The sequence below is a fragment of the Lepisma saccharinum genome, chromosome 3 (assembly GCF_977018435.1).
Source record: "Lepisma saccharinum chromosome 3, izLepSacc3.1, whole genome shotgun sequence".
NCBI lineage: Eukaryota > Metazoa > Arthropoda > Insecta > Zygentoma > Lepismatidae > Lepisma > Lepisma saccharinum.
In genome coordinates this window covers 8,377,291-8,394,305 of record NC_139231.1, presented here as the reverse complement: position 1 = coordinate 8,394,305, position 17,015 = coordinate 8,377,291, and positions in this window count along the sequence as shown.

Below are 17,015 nucleotides of genomic sequence, written 5' to 3'. Positions count from 1 at the left end.
ACTCCTTTAGTCGGGAACATGAGAATATTTGCAAATCATCAGGGCTTGCTGGGTGGAAAAGAAACAACACTGTTTTCAAAGTTAAAACGCAGTTTTGTAATCGCGTATATTTCATAATCACTTACCAATAAAACACTAGAACATTCAATACTAACGTTGGTCAATTTCCTCACATATAGCGAAAGTCAAAGTACATAATTAATTGCTTACTTTCAACTTTTCGGCAAGAAGAACACTCGAAAACCCAAAATCTATTCTTCAATTCTCTCCGTTTCCAAGTTCTTATTGATTCTTCCCCTTCACCTGTTTTCCAAACTCAGTCTGTCGTCAGGTGAGAAACATTCAGGTGGGTTCACTTCCTCTGCTGAGATGAGAAAGTGACGTCAACGCGAACAGATTATGACGTATTTATAAACATGTATACAAGTTCCAACCATAACTGTATCAATCTAACTATAATTGCCTGTGACAACTTGCACATTATTTGAAGTAATAAACATTTTAAAAATCTTAACTTCTTACAAATATAAAAGCTTAAACACTCAGGTTCGTTACAATTAGAATTGATTCCTGATTAGATGAGGTACCCGAGTTAAATTCGCCCCACCTCACTGAAACTTCTGGATCCGCCACTGAATCTTACTAGTGATTATGATACATGGAATAATATAAATGATTGTAAACTGATATTAAACACCAGAATGATGGAACCGTTTATTTTGCGGATTACGTGCTGGAATATGAAAATATCACGATCTGTTTGTTGTTTCTGAATTTTAGGCTTTATCCTCTTAGAGTTAACTCGATTCTCTCTTCAGTTATTCTGTTAGAACTATGTACAGTGGGATCCATGAGTATTATCGTGCAAATTGTCCATGACTATTTTCATTAAAATTTCTCTTACATCCTATATGTTTTTAAGCGATGGATTTTTATGTATGATGTTGCAGAAGTTGTCAACAGTTTGTTTTGAGTTTTCTTTTAATTCTTGAAGCTCTTATTAGGTCAAATAACGTGCGTGAACATAGTGATGGACAATTTGCAGGGTAATACTCATGGATCCCACTGTACTTAAACCCTGCTGTTGTGTTCGGGTCATATTGACCCAAAACTATATTTTACGTGTATATAATTATCGTATTAATTTTTGCACAAAGCTGTACTCCCGTGAATTTATGTTTATAATGGATTGCTTGGTTATTCAAATGAAATATATATATATATATATATATATATATATATATATATATATATATATATATATATATATATATATAGTATTTTTTGTATTATCACTACATACCCTTAATGGTGTGTTAGGGTCAATATGACCCGAAATCGTTATATGAACTTTTAATGTATATGTAAATGTATTATTATTACTAGTAAAATTACGAAACAAAAATTAAAAAATACAAAATAAAAGCTATGAAAAGCAAATGTTGCATATTTCTTTAAGGAAATAAGAGATATGTCACTCGACATATTGACCTGAACATTGCAAACGTAAGCAAAATTTGAACACGTACCCCTACTTGCATGTATCATGTTTCGACTGTGTTGAAAATTCGTCGGTATTCTTTAATTTTCATCTTTACATTCGCTTTAAACTCACAGGACAATTGGAAGTGAACTAACTCAACCTGTGATTACAAGGTCTACAAGTTCACGCCAGTAGGTGTTTAATATTACAAAGGTAAGGCAAAGTTCCCCGTGCATATAGCACCGTGCCATGAGGGCACATTTAGGGGATTCTCGATTTCGGCCATTTTGGAGATGATTTGAACAGTACCACACTCCAGCCGCCTTTAGCCCCCAGGGTTGACCCCAGGTACCCATTGATTTCAGGCTGGATGAGCCCCTGAGCCGCTTTATGCGGGGAGAAGGCCTGAAAAATTTCGACCTTAGATCATCCACTCCGGAAATCAAACCCGTGTCTCTCACGTGTAAGTCAGACAACATACCCACTAGACCACCTCGGCTCCATATTGTTTTTATAACATTAGAATGCTTAACTATGTAGACATGTTCGTAATCGCCATAAGTAACATTTTAATTTTTTATATAATTGTTGTCATAGTTACTTGTTGATTTTGTCTGCTGGCAAGTATGTTATAATGTAAATACGTGTGATGACATGAACACATTAAAGTTAATCACTTTTTGTCTACTTGTTTTGAACGAAGGCAAAAATATAATTCGACAGGAATTCATGTTTTTGTACTAATTCCATAATTCGCACAGTTGTTTGCCTAAGTTATTTCCGTTTGTATATGTAACGGAAGGGAGAGAGAGATTTATTATTTTTCCTCCTCGGGACATTAATGTGGATTCGATTTGGGATTAGCACGAGCCGGATTTGAAAATCAATTAACATGCGGAGGAAAACCTCCCTCAATCTGCAAATTCCATATTTGCAGGGAACCAGGTTCGCGACTGTGAGGCCAGTAACCTTTGTTAGAACATGGTGTCGAGTTTGGTAACGATCAGGGGTGGTTCAAGGTAGACATTTCAATCGAGTGAGGTGGATGTTTGGCGCCTTGCTCCTAATTTCTACCTTGCCAACCCCATAAATTTCAACAACACCTTAAAATAAAGAACATGGCAATATTTAAGGGTTTTACGGGAATAAATAACGTTTTAAATACTTTTAAGTGCTATTTTTTAAACTTGGTACATGATTTTACAACATTTACGTATGATATTAAGCAGCAGGAAACTTCAATTAATTCTTGTCTACACAAATCCAACTCTTTTAAAACAAACAGGCACCCTTATACGAGGGTTTTGACGCTACTCAATTTAATCACCCCGGTTTGGCGCCTCCTGCCAATTTTGCTTGAGAACTGAGATTTTTATTTTCATGTTCACACTATAATATTTATACCAATTTTTGTTTTAGATAACTATCGACGTTGTAGTAGCTAAATAAAAAAACTACATTAATTTTATCTAGGTATGGACTGCTTTAAAGGTATCCTAATTTATGTTGGGATTATTAATTTCGATATGTTTCAGAACAATATTTGAAGGTAAATTAGCTCTCAAATGCATCTTCATGTCGAAAAAAATATGAGCAATTTGTTTGAGAATTGAATGTATGTTCCACGTCGAAGATCTTTGCATCAATTTCACATAACCATGGTTCAGTCTCATCATAAAGATTAGCCTTAAGAGACAGACAAACTACTTAAATTTAAAAAAAACAACAAATGTCTGCTCTTAGATGAAATGCTGGCAGTTATTTTTCATAATGACAACATGAAGTGGCTAACAACATGAAGATGTTGTTGATGTTTTCGTTGATGTTTCGTTTTTGATCTTCGTTTCCTTTTTATTTTGTGGCTGGCTCTCTTTCGTCAAGAATGTCTTCGAAATTAAGTGAAGGTGCTTTTCAACTTACAACCCAAATTTTCAAGGACTAATTTCACTCTGCTTGCACATTGGGTGTTTACCACAACGAGGAACCAACATTCCTTGCGGATATTGTGATTCACTAATATGGAAACCCAACATTTGTAATTGAAACTAGTTTCCATTAGACATGGACCTTTGACTGGTTCTGGGTGAGAACAGAAATCTATTACTTGTTTCTTGTAAGCAAAGCCTCCACCATTTAGTATCCTATTAAGGAAAGTCTGCATTTCAATACATTTAGACGAGATGCAAAATATTTTATCGTCATGACTGGAAAAAAATCAATGGATGAGATTGGTGGATTGATCTTGGTAGCACAGAGCCATCTGTTGGTGAATATTGTAATTCCTGCGCCATTTCTTGTAAGCCTGTTTCTCTTAGAAAGCGAAGGGAATGGACACGAATCCTTCGTTCTCTATTACTACTTCACTTTCACGGAGTCCCACTGCAGAGCAGCTAAAGGTGGTGAAGTTATGGATATATGGAGTAACGGTAAGGAATTTTTATCCAAAGTGGGAAACCTGTATAAGTGCCCCATTAAGATGAAAGTATACTCTATTCCATCAGTCGTTTTGGCGCATGTAAATACCTTAGAATGCAATTATGTAGGTGTAGTGGGCCGTTTTATAACAATTATAATGCAAAAAATGAACTTCTATCTGGAAACAAATTAACTTTACAATGAACCTCCTATAGATGGAATTGATTTCCTAAATGATAGTGTCACATAGGATTTTGTATCAATGCGCATAGGACTATCTGATGGTAGCTTAAAAATCATTGGTTTCACTAGGTACACTCTCCAATGGTCAGTTCCGTCAGTTCGGAGAATTAGCGTGAGCTGTTTCAAATTCCAGACTATATCCTCGATGGATGAATCTGTATATCCCATTCCAACAACATCTGTGGTTCGTCACACTCCTGGCTTCTTTGACCTTTGTTTTCTGGATGAGATCCACTTTGTTTACCTGCGTCGGTGGAAAAGGACCACTTACCAGTTCCCTTTTCTTCATGGTCTACCTGTGTCTTTGACTGTCTCCCCCCCCCCATCTGTACTTACTCTCAGGTTAATCCTTTTACTTTGGACTGTCATTTACTCTGATCATATGCACTCTCTACCAATCTTCATTGTTCGGCTTCATTACAAAACCCAAAAGAACACCGCTCATCGACAGCTTGGAAGACCTTGTAAATACCAATTTGCTTCTTAGGGGTGATATCATTGGTAAAAGTAATGTAGCAATAATTGACGAAACGCATTATAGGAAGGAACTGTAGAATTTGGATTTAGAAGCAGATCATTTCATGGCTGAAGGTGACAACGCAACTCACTCTTCTAGTTTGTACACTGATATTCTTGCATATAAGTTGATGTTATTCAATTCGTATGGGAAGATATTATTCTACATTACATCAGAAAAACACCTCGTTGTCCCTCAGTATTTTCTCCTAGACTGGAGCTCACCCTTTAGGGATCACGTTCAGCATATCATTGACACTAGTGTTGACGCTGGATACCCTCCCAAGTGGAAGGAAGATTTCGATGTTGGGATGATTCTTAATGCTATGAAGTACGGGGGATTTCAGGAGGAGCCAGAAGTCATTGTCATCAACTGGCGAATCTAATGGGAGCCTTTTCTCTTCTTATATTAGGTCTAACAATCAGTTCAACTGTATTTGCTTTTGAGAAACTGTGTGAATATTTCCAGAAGCCAAAGTAAGATTACTCTTTTGTGGAAAAGAACTATCGGGTGGCCAGAATTAAAGTTACGCAACTCAGAGCCCTCTGTAGCCTATTTGAGGCATCGTAGAACTCTGAAATTTGGTGAATCCACTATGCAGACCATGGGGACGAGGATGGCGATAAAATAGTAGTTCAATTTTCCGCCAACAGGTTGAAATGTAGCGCTGTACTTCCATGATGGGTTGTAATAATAACGTAAACTGCTCCAATTGGTTATGGATTGGCCTTTACCTTGCAATCTTGCAATAAACGAGAGATTATTTTGTCGCAACAACCAGCCACTAACAAATGTCTTTCTAATTAATAACTCAGCTAAATCAGTTAACGTGATTAGTTGTACATTATTATTTGAATTTAATCAATGTCTCATTATTTGCACTTTATTATTAATTGTTGAATAATTTCGGTGGTGTGTGGAACAATGTACGTGTTTTGATTCAAATGTCCACTAATGTTAGCATTATTAACATTTAATACACACACACACACACACACATATTTGTATTTTCTATGGTTATCTAGAGTACTACACTCTGTTTATTTATTACCTTAAAATACAAAACATTATTTCCGTTATTATTATAATTAAATTTATAGGTACTTAATTTGTATTTCAGTATTATGTGGTGCACGTTTCTAAAACATTATACATGTAATTTTTAAGTTGTCTAAAGCTACATGCTCATGACTGTCAATATCGTTAACGTTAAATCTGTTCACCTGTGATGATCATTATGTGAAAGTACCTACCCTACCGTTAATGTGAGTATTTTGTGCATTGTAATCAATGACGTGTTCAAAGAGACTATGACATACAGATCACGTTTCCCGATATATATTGCGCTGGCTCAGTGACTGATCGCGTTTAATTTTTTATCCAGTTTTCTGGCTTCTATTCCCAGTCTGGGCATGTGTCTGTTCATAAATTTCGTTCAATGTCATTTTTCGTAGTCATCAATTTTAACAAAATTGGACATGGCAATAACATACATTTATAAATGCATGGAAACAAATCAATTGCATTTTTCTCAGTATTGCTATTGTTGTAAACAATACATTTTTGAAGTTCTTTCTGTTAGTACTTTGAAAAAACACAGACTGGATTTTTCTAATATACTAACAACAATTGTTTTGAAAATCTGTCGATAAAGATCGTAAATATATGGGGGATTAAAGGATTTTCGTGATTCCTTGTTAATTTGGATGTATGAACCAACGCACTCTGACACCAAGGTGAGATTACATGTAGTGCAGGAATAATAAATGTTGTGTAATTATTGTCCTTTCTAGTATATTTGTTTCAAATGTGAACAATTGTAATGGGTTTTATTTCTCATACGCAAATAAATAAGTAGGTACTCTGGGACTATTGCATTCTTATTTTTCGTTAATTCTAAAAATACGATCAACCAATTTTTAAATTAGTATAATCGTCCACTATGGAACGCGGTGTTAAGTCTGAAATGAACGTGATCATTTTTTTATTCTGTAAAACTTGAAGCCGTAATTTCTGCAATTTCTCATATTGATTATGATTTTTCAGGGTACTTGGGATGATAATCCAAATTCCATAAAAGAAAATAATTACTACGTGTAGTGAGCGTGCTGCACGTGATTAAACATAGCCTATGGAATAAAATGGTGGCTTTCACAGTGAGACAAATTTAATTATGCTTATGGTTTGCCGATTTTCCGTATCCCATTAGTGTCTATCTTTCAGATCTGTGAGAGCTTCTATCATCTGAAAAAATACCCCGAACACACAAAAAACTAGGTTTACGTGACCTTCGACATAGGATGATCGACGCTTGTTAATCCGTTACGCTACAAATGCTGCAAATCAGTTGGCAAGAGGTGGAGTACGACCTCCTTGATATTCGTCGGACCACCAAATACGCACTTGAGATAATCTACTAAACTTGATGTGTTTCCTAATCAAAATCCTGTTACTCTAACATTATTAGTTTAAGAAATATTTCAATTTGATATTAGTAGTATTTCTGTTGTTGACTTGCGATTGTTTGGCTGCCGTAGACATGGACGTCCGGAAGGGGGGCAAGGGGGGACGCGGCTCCCCCAGAAAATGAATCAACAAAAAATTACATATTTCACACAAATAACTGCATTTCAGTCACAGATGTTAATTATTGCAGGAACATGATAAATTCAAAGTGAAGTAATGTTTTTCGACGGGACAATACTATTATGGGAGAAAATGTGCCCCCTCAATTCCTTGCATACCCCCTATACCCTGAAAAAAAATCCGCCATGTCCGTAGATAGAGACACTCAGTACTACTGTAGAATTCTACTATATCTGTACTACATGAATTACCACCAAACATAATAGAAAACCCGCTTGTTCTAGTATCGAGCAGAAGTGCTCATTTTAAATCAGCCTCCCTCACTCTCACAATGCACCCTCAACCTCACCCTCACCGTCGCAGGTCGCCCACCTTTACCATCGCTTTCACACGACCTCACTCTAACCCTCACTTACCCACGCCGTAACCCTCACCCTGAGCTCCTGATGGTGAACACCTGTAGAGTACCTTGAGGCCAGTACACTTTACAGTCTGGATCAAATGAAAAAAGAATCTATTTTATCAAAAAAGATTTGTATCTGTCAACAATCTCCCTGCTACTTCTTCCAGCAGATAGATAAGGAAAGATAGGTCAGGTGTAGCCTTATGGAGTTGTTACATTTTTGTGTTTCAGCCACCCCTTCCCCCCTGTGCCCTATTCTGAACTTTCCATACGAAAGTGAATTCTCCACAGCCAACAACTTCGTTTCGATGTGGCTGTCCTGACTGGAACTGTCAACATGTGCTAGCTGAACGCTTCGAAGATGTCAGAGTTCATTTGAATTTGTAAAGGGTGATCCATAAAGAACGCCGGATTTGAAAAGGACGCCATATTATACAAGGGTTGGATAAACAGTAATGGCAACACTGGTATAATTGCTACTTGACTGTATTGGCAGAGGAGCACGTGTTACTTTCCTTCAATGTAATCGCCCCCCCCCCCCCCATCTCTACGTCCTTCTGCCACACGTATGGAAGGCGTCGTACACCGTCAGCGCGTCCATCTCTGTCGATGTCCCGCAGTGACCGCCCTATAGCACGTATGATGGCTTCGCGCGTGTCGTAGTGCTTCCCGCCCAGTGGTTCCTTCATTTTGGCAAAAAGGTCGTAATGACACGGTCTCATACCGGTGAATACGGCGGATGTTCCATTACCTCCCACTACCAGTTATGCAGGAGCGCCGTCACAGTGTTCGCAGTGTGACACTTTGCATTGTCAAGCAGGATGATGGGACACCGTGCCAGAACGTGCCGTCGCTTCCTTCTTAATGCGAGACGAAGGTGGTGTTGCAAGAAGGTGCAGTAGTATGCTGCGTTGACCGTCTGCCTAAGAGACGTTGTTCTTCTTGCCTAAACATATTGTTAGGGCGCTTGCACTCTCGTCCTCTGCTTCAGAGCACTGCTGTTTTTGACTGAATAACATACAATCGCACCCCACTCACTATACTTTCTCGTCTGTCATTCCTTTATCAACCACGAAACGGTTGTGGCGCTGTGACTCGCCCCTTTCACGGGACAGCAGTGTTGCCATTACTTTTTATCCAACCCTTGTATATAGGCATGTCTGCTCACGAAATTTACACCCGTTTACCCGGAAATCTCCAAGAGACTCTCTAGAACGGATTCGACCCAGAAATTAACCACTAACCGTAATAATTATTTCCACTTTAACACGTCAAGTATTCTTACTCACATAACCTCTTCTATTACTAACGCCTCTCTTCTTCCCTCACCTTCCCAGCCCTAACCTTTCCTGAAGTATCCTGGAAACCTTATACGCTCCTGATGTTTCAGGAAACCATTTCCTGTATTGACATCGTCCTTCTCAGTACAAGCACTTCCTGCTGGCACCTCAGCAAGATCACCTCTCTTGTCATACTCAGACCTTACTTCACCCTTTGATCTCTATACTTAGTCAAATAGTTTATTTTTTTATTTTCTATTTATCACTATTATTATTATATTACTAACATACTGATAAATATACTGATATATATATATATATCCATATTTTTTATACTTATATATATATATATATATACACATACTTTATTGCACTACTAGCAAAAACATATCCATAAGGCGTTAACCAGTTGTGGGTTATCGAAGGTATAGAATAGAATACAATTGAAGGTATTTGTAATTGAAGGTATCCACAAAGAAGAATTAATAGAAAAACAGAGGAACCGAAAGTTCGCGGATCTGACGCCCTGGTTTATTTTAAATGCACCAGGGCACTAAACGCCTACCCCTGCATGTATGCAGGTGGAGGTTGGGCGTCATTAGGGGTTCTCCCCTATTTCTTTCCCTCTGTGTTCAAATGAACTATGCACTTCGCGCTGCGAAGCCAAGGATGCCGGGTTCGAATCCCGCTCGGGCTTGGTTGTTTGTGAATGTTCATTCATCAATTTAATCATTTCATCACCCATCCCCATCTTCGCAAATTAGCCAAGAGGCACAACCGCGAAGTAAAATAAATTAAATCAATCAATCAATCAAATGAACTAAGTATGATGGTATGGAGCAGGGGAGTCCCTCGCAAAAGTAGCTCGACACATTCGAACCTCGAATACTGTCAGGGTTGAAAATTTGAGGTAATTATATTATAAACATAGATTTTTAACTCTATTCCATTGAACATATTTTTCTGGAGTTACGAGACAAGAACCGTGCAAGTAGGTAACAACATTAGTGTAGATCCGGCTTCGAGCTCTCTAGTACGTTATACCTAGGTAGCTCTGGTATTTTCTAGATATATTGATAGTTGACCGTTGCCTTCTCCTCATGGTACAAGAGCGTCCCACTTCAACTGAAATCGTGAAATCGCCGCATAAAGAGGACAGCTTTTGCCCACAATCGTGAGCAGGCCCTCTGATTAGTGGGGGTTGGGGGGAAGAGGCAAGAGCCTTGATGAAAGTTCAGTCGCGAAATAGAAATCTCATTCCATCTCATTATTTTACTGCATTGAGGGTTACGAAACAGGGATTTATATAGTGTGTGTGTGTCCGGCATAGCTGACGAACAAAGTACGTGAGAATGTCATTAACAAGAAATTTGTTGAAAACGAAGCTTGAATTACATGGAAAATAATGAACACACACCCCTCTCCCGTAGTTGCTTGGAACTTTCATAGTCTTGAAAGTACTTCGATTTCTTTAATAATATAATATCTTTTAATAACGGCGGTAAGATTCCTCTACACTAAATTTCTAAGTGACCTACGAGAAAGTATAATGATATAAGAGCACGAACGTCCGAAAGAGGGGGGAAAGATGGCCACACTTGCCTACCTGGAAAATTAATGTCAATCTAAAAGTGTATATTCCACACATACAATTCGATTTCAGTCACAGTAATTTACATTAATTATTGTCTTGGGGATGCAGGAACGTGATAATTTCAATTTAGGGGCAACCCTTACCACCCTGGAAAAATATCTTGCTTGCCCCTTCCTTGAAAAAATTGAGAACGTCCGTGATTAAGGAGGCCATTGCCTCCCCTTGCCCCCTCCCCCGTGCACACGCTTATGATTTTGCCTACGGCAGCAAGAAATTCATGAAACGAACTTCTTTCACCCCACACATTTTAATTTGGCAGGAAGGCACAGTGCAGTGCGCCATAGTGTAGTAATAATATACATTAACACAAGAAAGCAACAACGAAACCCCACTCGTATTGGTCTGCTATTCACCTTACCGAAACTATAAATCTACTTTATATGAAACTGTGTAATCGGAGCGTCGTGGAATGACACGCTATGAGCGCCACAGCGGCCAATAAGTGTACTACCACCAAGATTACAGCTTAAAAATACCCTCAAATAGTTCTTCTCTTTGCTATTTGTTGATGGCAAAAAGCAGTTTAATGCTTAAATTTGAAAGCACGAAGTTGAGCAATTAATGTGAATTCCAAAACGAATGTCCACCACCTCTATCTACATATCATATCCACTGTTGTATTGTAAAATAACTTACTTTTGACCATATGTACAAGTACTACTATAATACGTATGTAGTATAGATTTTTACACAATATCTTCATAACATCCAATTATAAAGTTGTGCTTGTCGGAATGTTGTAGATGTGGGAAACTGCAAAAAAGGAAAATACAATATTCAATGCATATATTAAAAACAGAGAAAGAAAACTTCAATGGAATTAAGTGGCAATGAAATGTTTATCAAAACTCTTTCAGTTACAGATCGACATAACATTCTGTAATTTCTGGGGTAATTAAAATCGCCGATAAGTCACTGGCAAAAAGAAAACAAAAATTTTGGCACGCTTCCTTATTTCCTAATGGTCTGTCAACCTTAACCACACTCCAATATTAAGTAACAGTTATCAGTCAATATCCATAGTTAACAATACATTTCCAAACTTCCAAAAAAACAATAATTACGATCAACTTCTTTTAAAAAAAGTGGGTGGCAGTACTAACAAAATTTTCTAGAAGGTCCCACTTTTATTCTATATAATACATTTTCTTTATGAAATAAAACTTCCAACAACAAATACACTCTCATTCACACCCGAACACTTACGTATGTGTGAACGCACACAATGTCACATATGCACTTTGTATTCTTTCTTGTTGAGAAAGATAACTGAATATACATGTTCGAAGTAATCGTTTGCTGTAGCAGTTATGGAGATACACACTTTCTGGTTCCAGAAACGAAGTCAAAGAAATGAAAAAACTGGAAGGACGAGAAATATCAAAAGTACTTTTTTTGTTTGTTTGTTTGTGTCGGCAGTGGTACACTGATTCATTTGAAAATTTGGGAGATGTTATTTTTTCCTATTCTGCACCATTACCAATATATACAGTACACATACATACATTTACTTCCATTTGAATCCATAAAAAACTGCAATCTCTTCGCTTTCTTTGGCACTCGGAAGCAAATCACAAGGAAGAACATGAGAATGTGCGTATTTTCCTTCTGTCTTCACAGTCAGCTGCTGTGATACAATGTAACAATTCTTAGATAAACGATAGAGTCAATGTTGCTTGAGAGTTAATTATATGAATTAACACAAAAGTACAAATTTTGTACGTTAAATAACTAAATTTCAACTTTTTATACAGAGGACTAAAATACATTCAATATTTCATCGAAAAGCACTAACAATGAAGGCAATTTTTTTTTTTTACTTTTATGAGAAACTGTTTTATGTAGTTTTCGACAGAAACATTCGCAAAACTAGAAGTGCTACAAATTAAATATCTATGAACAAACAGAGATTAGTAAAGTACTTGTAATAGCAACAAATCATAGAAAAAAGGCTTACAATTTATAAAACTATATTTTTGATAACTTATTCACAAATGTACTTCGATCTAACGACACGTTGTTTAAAAATAATGAAAAGGCTTAAAAAGGTTTCGTTAATGATTATACAAATCAGTAACATTGATTGTAATTACAAACCTCATGAAATCGAAATACTATTTGTTTAAATAATGGTTCAACTGACGAAAAATAAATCATGTTAACTACAATTCACAAAGGTCTCACATTAATGAACTTGATTATTAAGAGATTAATATATCTTGTAATGAAAACTTCATATTACTTTACGGAACTAATAAATATCAATAACCCACATAGCTTTGCAGTCTTTATGTTAAAAGCAAACCTACCAGAAAGCATAGGAATATGTGTATGTAGTAAAGAAAGTATTGATTTTCAAATCGGAAATTGAACATTTATTGATCATAATATACGTAAACTATCAATGTACGAGATAATTGTCACATGACTTTACAGTGTTGTAAATTTTAAAACCTGAAATATTAAATCAATTAAAAAATTCACTAACCCTTCGCTATATCTGCTAATGATATTAACTATTTTAGCCGGCTCCCGTGGCGGAGTTGTTACGCATCGCGCTACGACGCCAAGGTCCCGGGTTCGAATCTCGGCCTTGGCATGGATGTTTGTGAGTGTCCATTAATCAATTTCATCATGTTATCACTCATCCTCATCTTCGCAAATTATCCAAAAGTGGCACTAAAAGCTAAGTAAAATCAATCACTGAATAAATCAATCAATCAACTATGTTAATGTAAATTCTCCTTATTTGCCATTGCTTATTGTAGGTAAATTGTATTCAATGATCTCACTGGTGATAAAATTACAATTACATGAATATAATATCAAATGGACTGTTATACTGAGGTGGTCAAGGAAACTAAAACGATTGAAGCAGCCCTATTTATTTGCAAAGCAAAGACAAAGTTTTTTTATTTTAAGTGAACACTTGCGCTTCTAATGAATCTTAAGTACCAACGTTGCACGCAATTAAACATTATTATTTCAATACCAAACATAAAGCTTTACATGCAAAATGCAAGAGCACGGATATAAAATAATAGTAATAAGACATTAAACCGGTCATCAGGTAGCCTATTTTAAATCATTGAAAATGAACAAATGTTTGAAGAAAATTTGTATTGACTACTCACTGTAACTACACAATTTTTACAAAACACACGGATACAGCACACAAAAAGTACGTAACTATTGAAAAAATAACACGGTTTAAATGGAATTTGTTGCAGAGAAAAATGAACCTGGATAGATCCACATTTCGCGAAAATAATGTGACTTTGAGGGCCAATACTTGTGTGGCATGATAATAAAAGTAAACTAAGTTCCATACTTAACAAACATCTCCGTTATGGTGACACATGTTATTTGCAATACTGCCTTGAAAAAATCAAATGGCTTTGTAATGTTAATTCATAAGCCTTAAAATGAAGGAAAACCCGTTCCCGTTTCAAGTTTGCTTCATCTTACACTCCAAAATGGATCCTTGTTATGACTTTAGGTTAATATTAGCTAGATGTTTTTCTTCGAATTTTATGTTTCTATTTTTAGTATTTGAGAAACCGATAGATATCGATTATTTTCGATTGTTGGCTGGAACACTCTATGGTTGGTCGATTGAGATAGGGCAAATCCGACAATGTACAGATTCACAGTAATTTTAAGTCATCTAATTTCGTATTTATACTTTATAGTTAGAGCCTGGCTATGTGTGGAGATGAGGGGTTAGCAAGGGTTGTTGATACCGAGGGAAGGGAGCAAGACACACACTGTACATATATGCGTATGTGTAAGAGATATGGAAAGAAATGAACTAAATGTGTTAGGCAAATATTATGTGTAAACCTCGGGTTGGCTGAAACAGAATAGTAGGTATGCAATACAGAAATAAAAGTCACAAAATTAATTAAGATATCACTTTAAAATGTTTTCTCTGTAAACAAATAAGAAGTAATGATAAATGAAAGCATACATTTATGATCAATCAGGAAGAATCCATACGATTTCATACGAATCCACGTGACACACCTCCATCCATGGATTCCCGCTTAGAACAGCAAATTTCTATCTGGCGACACATCTTCCCTTTCTCTAATTTAATACAGCATACTTATAGGAGCTGCGCCAAAAATCTTTGGGTGGATGGGCAAGAGGCAAATATTAATAAAATAGTACGGGCAGGTATGTCTTTACTTTCTCTCATCTCATGATCTCAGTAAGTCTTCCTGACTCGCTTTGAACCTCTTTCAAGCACTCTTTAGTATTCCCTACTATTTCCTCATCTTTCTGTCTAATTTATTATTGTTTTCTAACCATTCTTTCCAAGACGCCTAGTTGCCTTGCTACATCTCTTTCTACCACTCATTTTCCACTCTTATGTGCCTATATCTCTTGCGAACACTCTACATTTTTTCAATTTTTTATAAGAGATATCTTCACTATTCACATTTCGTCTTCCTTCTTTATTTACGTTCTTATTTTCTCGTCTTCATTAGATTCCAGAAACAATATATAAGGTTTAGTGGAGACAAAACCTAAAATGAATTATTTTTACAACGTGATTCACTTCAATATATTTGCTAAGATTCGTATAGAACTTTTCGAGCAGGATTCATTCTTCGGGAAGTCCAGGCAAGCCCAGGCACCTCGCAACACGTTGGGTGAGAATGACGAACGGAGATATCTTGAACCTTTAAAATTATTGATACGAAATTTACAAGACGGAGACAGCGTGAAGCACATTTTGATTTCATGCTTTCCGTAGGTAGTGGAGAGCAACTGCTTCAATGGACGATACATTATGAGGGGTCCTAGGGTAGACATACTGTGTAGGCACATTTCACAGAGGTTTCGATCTCAATTACCATACCATAACTTCCTTCTTGACGAATCATTCTGTTTCCGCTACGACTGTCTGAAGCCTTTTGGGACAGAAAGAAAGTAGCTAGTGGTGTATTACGACTGCAGTATTTGCTGGTATACTTGTTGTCTTTACTGAAATAATAATATCTTCCTGTATTATCCAAAAATGCATGAAACTTTCCTAAATGAACTTCATGAGGATGAGGACAAATGTATTAATTCCACAAGGTTCGGCATAATTAACTGTTATAATTATTTACTGGAATTGTTACCATATTTTCTTGAACGCTGCACAGATTATGTCTAAAGGAAAGAAGAAGTTGAATAATCATTATTTCCAATACAGTCGGGTCTTCATGCGCGAAATATGAGATTTTGACGAAGAAGAGGTGAGTTTTTTCACAGTTGTAATTACAGTATAAGTCATTTCAGAGGAAGACTCTAAAAATAACCCTCATCATTGAAAACAGTGAACCACTTTTCAAAACAGAGGATTAAATTTCCATAATTTATAAAAGGCCGTCATGGGCATGCAACGTGTCATTTCTTCAGTTTTCGGGGACTCTGATATATGAAATCGATTAAAATATCACTTTCATACCCGTAAGCTAAGTGTTTTAAATTTAGTCTCAAAATTAATGTTGACAAACATAATCTGGGAAGCGAACTATCAAGGAAACTTACAAATGACCGCGTTCCACACTTAGTTTGAGATTTCATTCGACAAAAATGGCTGGAGTAGATTTCACAAATAAATATGTTCATCTCTGGTAGCTCTCGGCTAAATCTGACATGGTTTAGGCCTTGGCTGCAGTCAAACAATATTCCCTGTCATTTATTTTCTTCAGTAATTTAATTTTAATTTGCCTTCCGTTTTGCATTCTGATTCATGGCATCAAAGCAGGCCTACCTGCCCAGACTATTAGAGGAGATAGAGTCACTGCCACCATTCTCCCAGAATCATACTGACCACCCTTCTCCAAACACATCCAGAGTTCGAGGACCACATAAACACAATACACGATTCTTAAGACGGAAACAGAACGAGTGTTCTTTTCTGTTGGTATGTGCAAAAAACAAGTACAGAGTTGTGACTGCAAATGTGTACGCACAACTTTGGTGAAAACAAATCCAATACTTTCGACTTCCTTCATATCAAATATACAATTACACACCAGGAAATGTGCATTGTCTGAAGTTATGCCAAATACTATCCACAAAGGTGACACAAACCTACTCCAGACAAGACAAAATTTCACAGACCGTCGTTGCTTCGTCGCATACCATAAAACTCTCCGAGTCAAATTTTGAATTCGGTATGAGAGAACCCACAAGATCGTGTGGAAATACTTTGCCATGAGATGGTATCAGACATAAATGTCGTGTCGTGTCACATAGGGTGTGTAGCTTGCCTTCAGAAGAATTGAAGACACTCCAAAACGATCCAAGTGATTCAAGACAAAATGAAGGGGAAGAGACGTTGAAGACACTTGTACTATACATTGGTGACCCTAGTTTCTTAAATACTCGCTCTCCTGCATGGCATGGCATGCATGTGTCACCTCGCTATGCAG